The sequence below is a fragment of the Ailuropoda melanoleuca genome, chromosome 1 (genome assembly GCF_002007445.2).
Source record: "Ailuropoda melanoleuca isolate Jingjing chromosome 1, ASM200744v2, whole genome shotgun sequence".
NCBI classification, from domain to species: domain Eukaryota; kingdom Metazoa; phylum Chordata; class Mammalia; order Carnivora; family Ursidae; genus Ailuropoda; species Ailuropoda melanoleuca.
This window is the reverse complement of record NC_048218.1, coordinates 144,588,578-144,597,788: the sequence shown is the minus strand read 5'-3', so window position 1 is coordinate 144,597,788 and position 9,211 is coordinate 144,588,578.

The following is a 9,211-nucleotide window of genomic DNA, read 5'->3' as shown; positions in this document are numbered from 1 at the left end:
AGCCTCCATTTTTTATTGCATCTCATTAATAGCCTTTTTGATTTCGACTTGGTTAGATTTTATTTCTCCAGAAAGGATTCTCTAGCATTTTCTACACTTTTTTCAAGCCTAGCTAGTATCTTTATAATCATCATTCTGAACTCTAGTTCTGACATCTTACAAATGTTTGTGTTGATTAGGTCTCTGGCAGTTGGTACTGCCTCTTGTTCTTTTTTTTGAGGTGAGTTTTTCCATTTTGTCATTTTGTCCAGAGAAGAATAGATGAATGAGAGAACAAAATGCTAAAAGGATAACAACGACCCCAGAAAAATACAGTAAACAAATCAGAAGAGACCCAAAACCAGGGGGGGGGGAAGGGAAAGAAAAAAAAAAGAATATGATCAGGCTGGTGAATAGAACAGAGCCACACACTAGATTTTGGGTGTATTTTGGTTGTTAAAAGAAACTGCCTCCCAAAATTTTAAAGAGAGAAAAACATATATATACAAAAAATTAGTTTAAATACACTGAAGGGATACAATATGACTGTAAAAATGAAAATTAAAAAAGATTTTTAAAAAGGAATTGATAAGAAGTTGGTTGAAAAAAGAAAGAAAAAAACTTAAAAAAAAGAAATAGAAAAAGAAAAAATAAAGAAAATTTAAAAAATTAACTTTGAAAGACAAAAGAATCATGGGGAAAAAGACACGGATTCTATGTGCTGTATTCTCCTAGTGCTGGAGTTTTGCAGTTCTCATCGATTGGTAAACTTGGTCTTGGCTGGATGTGCTTGCTGATCTTCTGGGGGAGGGGCCTGTTGCAGTGATCCTCAAGTGTCTTTGCCCAAGACAGAACTGCACCACCCTTGCCAGGGGCCAGGCTAAGTCATCTGCTTGGGTTTGCTCTCAGTGACTTTTGTTCCCTTAAGGCTTTCTGTACAGCTTTAGAGGATGAGAATGAAAATGACGGCCTCCTGATCTCCCGAGCCAGAGGATACGAGAGCTGGGGGCCCCACTCCTCAGTGCACCCACAGAGAAAAGCAGTCAAGCACTCCTGACTCCCTGGTCTCTGGCCGCACTCCATGCTCACCTGGCCTGTGATCAAGCGTTTCTGTCTCTGTCATATGGCCCTGTTAGGAGTCTCCAAACCCAGCAGATTCCTGCGGCGTGCTCCCATGCCGTTCCTCCCGGGGGAGGAAGGAGAGTCTCCCTGGATCTGCCGCTCGAAATGCTGTGGCCCAGCTGTGCTGTGGACCACGGTTTATGGCAACCCTGAGGTGAGAGCCCACTCCTCTGCTCCCTCTTTGCAGCCGGCTTTCCCGCGGCGATACCTGGGAGCTCTGCTGCACTGAGGCCCCCTCAGTCTTTGTGTGATCCGGAGAGTCCTGAGACCACACTGTCCCAGAGAGTGTTCCACAACCAGCCCTCCCGCCCCGTTCCCTCCTCCCCCGCTTAGCTGCCTGAGTGACATCCCTCACCCAAGCCGACTTCTAAAAGGTCTCATTTTGTGTTCTGAGGCTCTAGCACTTGCCGGTACCCGGCTGACGGCTGCTCCCTCCCCCCGTGGTCTATCTTCCCATATGTCACCTCGGATTCACTTCTCCGCACATCCTACCTTCCAGAAAGTGGTCGCTTTTCTGTTCATGCAGTTGCTGCTATCCTTTTCTTCGATATTCTGTTGAGTTCATAGGTGTTCAGAATGGTTTGATAACTATCTGGCTGAATTCCTGGGACCAGACGAAATATAGGTCTCCTACTCCTCCGCTATCTTGCTAGCCCTCTGGTGCACTCTTGACTTTTAAGATCTTTCTACTGAAACTTACACATGCAGGATCATTTTCTGTATGGATCTGTATTGCCTATCCATTTATGGCTCTTATTCTGGCTTATCAAACTAAAAAGTTCTTTTTGGATGGGTTACAGAAATGTTTTAATATTTACTGAGTCAAATCATGTTTTAATTTCTCTGTTTTAATAAATGTAAGCAGTGAAATATGTACATTAGGCTTCCAATGCAGACTGCTTCACTCAATGACAATCAACAAAGACATTTTTTGCTTTATTCCAAATTTCTGCTTTAGTTCCTATTACGAAGTAACTGGACGGATACTGTCATCTGTAATCTTATTTTTTGATATACCAGTCATGTTAGAAGGAAAATGTCCAAATGGTTTGCTTTACAAAAGGGTCATAAGGGCAAGCTGCTAATTTTTCTTAACCTAATTTTTATATAAATAACTGCAAGGTATTAAAGTCAGAAGAAGTGGTTACTAACCTTAGAAGTTTGATGAATTTTTGCTAGTTACAAGTGGGAGTAGGTTAAGGAAGGATAGGCCAGTGTACTCAGGAAGCCTGAAAGAATCTGAGATCTAAACCCTGCTGAAACTTCTTTTAACTTTAATGGATTAACAGCCAGTATCCCCTTGCCAGAAAACTGAAACAGAAATATTACCAAATCAATGAAAGATAATATAGCATTCTAAATAAAGGTTATGTTCTATGGAAACAGAAGAAAATTCTTCCCCTGAAAAATATTAACTGATTTTTATGTGGGAAATCATCTTAAGGCAATACTGCTTTGAGGTATACCCCTGGACAAGCTGTAGCAGAGGTCTCAGAATATAAAGGTTCAGAGAATTCCTACCCCCTGTGCCATCGTGACACAACTGTTTGTTCCAGAGAACTCTGGTGCAGGGAGATAAGACTATAAATCAGTACATTTTACTATTTGTTCAGGGCATTTCTGCAGACTAATTTTGTCCAGGCAAATACTTGGCTCATTTGGATAAACAACTCTCCTATTAGAACAGTAGGTAGCTGGCTTGGGCAAGCATCTTGCTTCCCCTTCAAGGGTTTACTCATTATAACATCTTGCTGTGTCCGCCAATCCGAAATTATTGTGTCAAAACTATCACAGTCAGTTACCTGCCATGAAAGACTTGCGTGAAACCTCATAAACCCAGCCACCTAAACCCTACAAATACTGTTTCTTGAAATCTCCCTTCTGAGACACTACTAAGACTTTGAAGGTGCCTTTATTAAAGCAAGCCTAATAAACTTTAGCTTTGCTTGATCAACATGCTTTTCTGATGTTCTTTTGGGGAACTGACATCAACATTCTTGGAGACCATGAGAAGATCTGATGGAGAGCCCCTGGCTGACACAGCCTGAGGCCTTCAGCTCTGAAACCACATACACCCTTGAGGCTTGAACTTCCTGTTCAGGGGTCTCTCCCACTAAACTGGTCAGGTCGGTTCTGCCTTGGTGCTCAAGTCCAACAGATTTATGTGAAGTCTTCTCTAAAACAGTTTATTTTGTGTTCTGGGAATGAGATTCCTCTCAGGAATCCTTTGGTGATCCGGTCAGATTTGAAAACTCTTACATCTAGAGAGAAAGCTAGTTTGTTATCAATAACATAATGTCTTGGTTCTTTTTTGTCCTTGTCATTTTTTGTTGTGAGTCCATAAGAGAACATTTGGAGGGGAAAAGATGAGTGTAGCCTCAATAGTCTGTCTCTCAATCCATTCTGGAAGACTGACAGGTTCAGAAGGGCCCATCAGACCAGCATCCTTATTGGACCCATTTTGCCGTGGGCCACCTATTCAAACCTACAAAGATATTTCCTCAGTCTTGCCTCTGTTTCTTTGATAATTACTTAATCTAGTTTCTTTTGCTTGGGCTGGAAGCCTCAATGCTGTGAGGCTGGCTGATCAGCCAGATGCTTACAAGTGTTTCAGGAATCTCGGGGTCCTCCTCTTTTCACACCTTAGGCCATGTCTGTGCTGCCTTCACACTTTCGTTCAGGTGCATATTTCTCTAACTGGCCTAATTTCACCAAGGAGAGTTTAGAAATACTGTGGCCAGTTTGCGATATTTCTGACATGGACTGGAAGAGTCATTTCAGGGACAATTTAGAACAAATAGGAAGACAACCTTGGGAGGAGATTCTTTGACTTGTTTGTCTGAATGAGAGGTCACTTTTTATCATAAGAGTTCACCTTCTCAGATTTTCCTACTTTGGTGGTTAGTAAGGACCAACTTTTTTTTTTTTTTTTTAAGATTTTATTTAACTATTCGACAGAGATAGAGACAGCCAGTGAGAGAGGGAACACAAGCAGGGGAAGTGGGAGAGGAAGAAGCAGGCTCACAACGGAAGAGCCTGACGTGGGGCTCGATCCCGTAACGCCGGGATCACGCCCTGAGCCGAAGGCAGACGCTTAACCGCTGTGCCACCCAGGCGCCCCAGGACCAACTTTTTAATCATATGGTTTGATTGAATCATTAAAGACCCTAGTTATTGTTTCAAAAAGCTGAAATGTTTTTCTCTGGTATGTATATGGGTTTCTTTCATCTAACCCTTCTTCCTTCACTGTAGAGTTTATAGGTAATTTGCCTTTTACAGTGAAATTTATAATATAACTGTTTATAGAATAACTGTTTTAAGCTGGCTTCCTCCTGCTTCTTTCCCCCTTCCTTTCCTTTTATTTATTTATTTATTTATTTTTTACCTTTGGAAATTTGGAAATGGATTTGTTCATGTACATGCTCTGTCATTATGTATAAATTCCAGGACTATCTAGCGGAGATATAAAGTGAAGACTTTCCAAAAAGGGGGGAGGGCAGGGGAAATATTAAATTGTGTGTGCTTCTTTTGTATGTTTTCACTTGCCAAGAGTGAAACTCAGAAAAAAGTTAACCGTGAATTTGAGTAATAGACATGGTTCCCAGCTAGAAAGAAAAATTCAACACTGGGAACTTTTGGCGAAACTCCAGTCTTTAAATTTTTTGATATTTTAATAGAGATTTATTTGTACTTGAAAAATCAGGAAAAAATATTTTTCTTAAATAGATAATTCTTTGGACAAATTAGGGTAATTATAGTTTAAAATCAATATTGTCTTCTTACTAATTTTATTAACATGTAAGAATCTTTAGCCAAATATTTTAGTAGAAGAGGAGTTTAATTTTTCATCATGTAAATATTTAAGATTTTTTGCATTATTTCCATGGATCCAGTACGTAATCTTTGTTTCCCAAATTTTTTTAGGATTAAAAAAAAATAAAACTGCTATTAAATGAAAATGTAATGAGAGATGTCTTTTGAAAGAGTTTAATCTTTTAAATTCTTATTTTTCTGGCCCAAAACATCAGTATTGCCAAAGTGGAGAAACCCAAAATTATAGCTCTAGTCTGATTTGTTCAAGATTTCACCTTGATAATGTGGATTTGGATTCTTATATAAAAGTGCTTCTGAACTAAGTTCCTCTAGAAAGGGTTTTTTAGAAAGACTAACATATATAAAATATTAAAATTTAGTTTCTTTCATTTCTAGAGATTCTGGGACCATTAGCTATATTATATTATTGTAACTTATTAACTTGTATAAACCAATCAGAACAGAGCTCTTTTCTTTTGGAAGACTTTACAATCTAATTTATTAATACCCTCTAGAGATAGGAAAATATTTGAAATCACCCCCAAAAAAGCTAAAAGCTTTTCTCAGTCACAAAAACACAGAGAGAGCTTGCAGCTTTAGGTCTACAACCTCAAGTAAAAGTAAACACAGAGCACAATAACTCCACAGTTCAGATACCAAAGGGCTATTCTCTCCAGTGAACAGAAAAATATTTTCTTAATTGATATGGGTTCACAAATAGTCAAACAGAAAAGCAAGCCAGATTCTCTGTTGTCCCTTACCTGACAAAGAACAGATCTCCATCATTCCTTGCAGATTACTAAATGGCAAGACCATACGAACAGGCTACCAGTCATTGTTGCAATCTGTTAGGAAACATTTATTGGCTACACACAAATTAAATTCATGTACACACAAGGTGCTCAACTGACTGCACAGTCAAGACAGCCTACCACACCACTCCTCCCTGCTCTTGGTTGTAGAAAGCAACCAACAGGCTTGACCAAAACAAAACTCAGGAGGGGGAAAAAAAGAGAGAGAAAGAAAGAAAAAAAAAAACTGTAGAAACTGTGAGTCAGTAAAGATAAATTGCAAGAGTTGACTGGGAAGCCCTACAGGAGCCAAGAAAAACATGGCTTGGCTAAACAGCTCATAAGAGTACACTTCTTGGATGATGCCATTCTATTGAATCTAGCACATAAGTCCACTTGAGTGTCTCATGGATGGCCATCAACATGTACAATGTTCAAAGAATTGAAACACAATTCTCATACGAATATAGAATGAACACAAGTCAAATATTGTGCTTAATTTTTTATTTTATTTCTTTTTCTTTTTTTAAAAAGTAATCTCCACACTTGACCTGGGGCTTGAACTCATGATTCTGAGATGAAGAGTCACATGCTTTACCCACTGAGCCAGCCATGCACTCCTTTTGTCCAATTTTTTAAATAATAAAGAACCTGTCAAGAATTGTGAGGGGTCTGAGATTTTATCCTATTTGCAAGCAAAAAAGTTACCTGCAGTAGATTCATGGATGCCAGAAGAAGATGCAAGATCCCTGGGTCAGAAGCAGAAAGAAATGTATTATTTCTGGAATAGCAAGCAGCATGAGCACATGCATATTTGGCACTGTTCTTCAAACCACAATTTCTACACAGTGATATGAAGAAGGACAGGTGATACCCGCACATGTAGCGGGTTGCATTCGAGAGGAACTCTGAGCTTAGGTAATACACACTGAGCATGCCTGACTCCCAGCTCAGGAGGGAGAACTATCTCTACCTCACAAGGCTGTAAGCAAAACTGTGCTTTGTTCTGGAAGCAAATCAGTGTATCATCCAAGGCTGTTTGCTGTATAAACATTCTTGGAAAGATAATTCAGAACAAAGGCAGTTAGTACCTCTACTCATAAGACACACAGATATGTGAGAGACCCATGGAGAATTGTCTCCTAACATTAGCAATTAAAATGTTAAAGCTAATTCAAAAAACATTCTGAGAAATGATTATTTATAGGCATTTTAGTAAAGCAATGTTAGAATAAAATTGCTAGGTTAGATATAAAACCAGTTACTTCACAGTAAGAAACAAAAAAATACAACACAATTTTGGAAGTTCACTTTTCTATCACACAGAAATCTATAAGATAATATGAATTTCACAGTGTCTGGGCTCTCATCAAATAGTAAAAAGAATAATAAAGCACAGGTAAAAGTGCCAGTTTAATTTTCTTAAAGAATTAAATGATCCTCATTTTTTAAATTAAATAATGATCCAGTATGACATTGAAAATATGTCTGTACTCTTTTGGCTTTATTTCCAAGTTTTGGATAAGGTTTCATAAACTGTGAACATAACATAATTTGATATATTTTCATGGAGACTGAGAATATGCTTACTTTCACCGTTTACACAGTAAACATCTTCACATCCTTCAAAATATTACCTAAAGCTGTTAGCAAAGGCTAATGTCCATCGCAGTCATGGTAATATTCAGAGTTAAGTATATTATCTAAACATGGAGATATCCAATTTTCTTTGATAAGTTTGCTCATATCCCAGAAGAAGACAAACAGCATGTCTCCTATCCAGGAATTTATCAATTGTATGAATATTTTCAAAGAACAAGCTTTTGCTTTGTAAATTTTCTCTATTGTTGGTCATTTTCAATTTCATTGATTTCTGCTCTCATCTTTCTTGTTTCTTTTGTTTGATTTACTTTGGATTTAATTTTTGTTTTAAGGCTTCTGAGGTAGACACTTAGATCAATACTGTTAAATGTTTCTGCATGTCTAATATAAACATCTAGAATGATAGATTCCCTCTCTAAACATTGCTCTAGTTGTGTCTTGCATATTTTGTCATTTTCTTTTTTCTTTTTTTAAAGTAGGCTCCACACCCAGTGTGGAGCCCAACACAGAGCTTGAACTCACAACTCTGAGATCAAGACCTGAGCTGAGATCAAGGGTCAGACGCTTAACCAGCTGAGTCACCCATGCACCCTATACATCTTGCATATTTTGATAAGAAGTCTTTTCATTATTATTTAGCTCAAAATATTTTAGGTTTTTATTGCAATTTCTACTTCGACCCAGAGTTTACTTAGAAGTGCAATTTCCAAATACTTGGAGAGTTCCTGGGTATTTTTTTTAGTATATTCTGCCTTTAATCAACCTTGTTGAGGTACAACTTTTGTACCAAAAACTACACTCAATTCAAGTATACAATTTGATGACTTTTAAAAGATATACAACTCTCATGATATCACTGCCAATCAAGATGCTGAATTTTTCCATCAACCCTCAAATTTACTCATGCTCCTTTGCAATTTATTACCTCCCTGCAATAAATAGGTTAAAATGATTTAAAAGGCCTACTATGTGGACAATAATTTTAAAAAACAGTGTAGTATATTAATACCATATAATGTAGACCTCATAAAAAGGAAATATTACCCAGGATAAAGAAAAATAAATGATGATCATCCAAATAAACACAGAGCATTCTCCTAATAGACCATACTATGGGTCATATAAGAAATCTCAAAGAATTAAGAAAAAATGAAATCATACAAAACGAAAAAGAGAGATACAGCCCTTGACAATCAGGAGAGATAGCCTGGTATGTTCTGAGGAAAAACAGAATAGATCTGTTGTAAAGTTCAGTTTGTTACAGAAAATTAAAGAACATGGTGAAGGATAAAACTTGAATATGTATAGCACATTCACTTATAGAAGTTTTGATGAAAGTGAATGTTATTTGCCATGCTTTGCAATATCTGAGTCTGAAAGAAAACAGACAAAATATGTTAAGATTTTGGCAAAATTTCCTTAATTTTTATGTGATAATTTATAAAGATATGTTAATACCCTTTACTGCCAAAGACTAACTTAATACAATACTAGAATTTTATTTTCTCCCTGTGAAAATATAAATTGATCCTGAAACATTTAGTCTGCTTTTAATAAGAGTAATAAAAGATTATTCTTTACCTTCTGTGTAATCTGAAAGTTTAGCAGAAATTCTGTACATCACCAGAATAATTTCCTGTAATTTGTACTACCTCTATTATATTCTTGGTAACTTCAAAAAAAGTACATCTCTTCAGAACAGCTAAAGTTCCTGACAGTTTTGTAACCTTCTTCTGTTTTTATTGTGTGTTGTCATTTTAATTTATGTAAAGTTAAGCTGTAACTTCTCAATGCTCACAGGTAATTGTGTTCTTGTCTCAATCGAATGACCAAATCTCTTCTTATAGTTATTTATTTTGCTTCCTTGAGATCAGATCCTAAATTCAGGAAAACAAAAATTTTAG